The sequence below is a fragment of the Notothenia rossii genome (assembly GCF_949606895.1).
Source record: "Notothenia rossii genome assembly, chromosome: 4".
NCBI classification, from domain to species: Eukaryota; Metazoa; Chordata; class Actinopteri; order Perciformes; family Nototheniidae; genus Notothenia; species Notothenia rossii.
The window spans coordinates 1,288,271-1,290,770 of record NC_136902.1 but is presented as its reverse complement, the minus strand read 5'-3'; positions in this window follow the sequence as shown (position 1 = coordinate 1,290,770).

Below are 2,500 nucleotides of genomic sequence, written 5' to 3'. Positions count from 1 at the left end.
TACTCAAGTACAAGACCTGAGTACTTCTACTTTTACTCAATTACAAGACCTGAGTACTTCTACTTTTACTCAATTACAAGACCTGAGTACTTCTACTTTTACTCAAGTACAAGACCTGAGTACTTCTACTTTTACTCAAGTACAAGACCTGAGTACTTCTACTTTTACTCAAGTACAAGATCTGAGTACTTCTACTTTTACTCAATTACAAGATCTGAGTACTTCTACTTTTACTTAAGAACAAGATCTGAGTACTTCTACTTTTACTCAAGTACAAGATCTGAGTACTTCTACTTTTACTCAATTACAAGATCTGAGTACTTCTACTTTTACTTAAGTACAAGATCAGAGTACTTCTACTTTTACTCAAGTACAAGATCTGAGTACTTCTACTTTTACTCAATTACAAGATCTGAGTACTTCTACTTTTACTTAAGTACAAGATCAGAGTACTTCTACTTTTACTCAAGTACAAGATCTGAGTACTTCTACTTGTACTACAAGATCTGAGTACTTCTACTTTTACTCAAGAACAAGATCTGAGTACTTCTACTTTTACTCAAGTACAAGACCTGAGTACTTCTACTTTTACTCAAGAACAAGATCTGAGTACTTCTACTTTTATTCAAGTACAAGATCTGAGTACTTCTACTTTTACTCAAGAATAAGATCTGAGTACTTCTACTTTTATTCAAGTACAATATCTGAGTACTTTTACTTGTACTACAAGATCTGAGTACTTCTACTTTTACTCAAGAACAAGATCTGAGTACTTCTACTTTTACTCAAGTACAAGACCTGAGTACTTCTACTTTTACTCAAGTACAAGATCTGAGTACTTCTACTTTTACTCAAGTACAAGATCTGAGTACTTCTACTTTTACTCAAGTACAAGATCTGAGTACTTCTACTTTTACTCAAGAACAAGATCTGAGTACTTCTACTTTTACTCAAGAACAAGATCTGAGTACTTCTACTTTTACTCAAGTACAAGACCTGAGTACTTCTACTTTTACTCAGTACAAGATCTGACTACGTGTACTTTTACTACAAGATCTGAGTACTTCTACTTTTACTCTTTTTATGTATGTATTGAAGACACATAGAAAGCCATTGATAGGAACCACAGTTACAAATGTTCAACAGTTCAAAGCTACTCGTGTTCAGCTGGAATCTGAGGCCCTTTTACTTGAAGTATATTAATAATGAAAATAGGTATTAAGAAGAGAACATGTAGAACAAAAGGTGAAGTACATTGAGAGTGACCCTAGTCGCTGGGTGTGCCTCAGAGTGTGTCCTCTGAGACAGTTCCTCTCTCCTCTGCCAGCGGATGTGCTCGGACGGGAAGAGACGCTGAGCTCCAGTAAACCGCCTCACCATGATCTGTCTTCAAGAGCACCAAGTTTCAACATCTGAGATCACTTCTGCTATTCTCTGTGCAGATGAGTGTGAAAGGGCTGACGTGCGGTCGCTCTGCAGGATCAGATCTGTGCCTCGAGGCTTGAGAAACTCCAGGCGTTGCGACAGAGAGGTGAAGTCAGTTCAGGCGCTGCTAACCACCAGGAGCACGGATCAATAATCACAATGATCAGCTCTGAGTGGAGGGTGGACTTCGTGCCACTAGACATCTCTACCAATCCCCCAACATGTGATAAGCGTAAAGTGAGGTTTCATGAGATAACCCTGACCTCGGTTTGTTCTCTTTCTCAAAATCACCAAAAATCTGATTAAAATACTTTATTGATCTGGAATTGGGTTTTTTTCTGTTTAAAAAAAAAGAAAAAAAAAGTATAAATGTAAGCATAAGAAGTTAAAGTAGAAAATGTGGAATTAAATATTTAAAAAAATGCATATATATTTCTATAAATATAAGAACAAAAAAAGATGTGGAATAAAATAAAAAATCAAGAAAATATTCCTATAAAAGTTTTAATTTAAATAAAATTGGAGAAAAATGATATATAGATTATAAATATGTCTGTAAACAGCAGAAGTAAAACAGCACACACACACACACACACACACACACACACACACACACACACACACACACACACACACACATACACACACACACACGCACACACACACACACACACACATGTACAATCCAAAGCACGAAACAGATGAATAAGGGTAACTGATGCGTCGTGCAGAGCCGTTTAATAAATGTAGAGAAACTGAGAAGAGAAGTGATGATTCAATCTGAAACACGTTGGGATTTGATTAAAGTAAAGTTGATCATGTGGTTGTAACGTGGAGGTAGTTTACATTTACCACGGATTATACAGCGTGTCATTTAGGGGTAATAGGGGTGAATATTGTGTTTGTGGGTGTTACAAAGGGGTAGTGGAACATTGGGCTAACCTGAGTCTTTTTCAGAGTGTGTGTGTGTGTGTGTGTGTGTGTGTGTGTGTGTGTGTCTGTGTGTGTGTGTGTGTGTGTGTGTGTGTGTGTGTGTGTGTGTGTGTGTGTGTGTGTGTGTGTGTGTGTGTGTGTG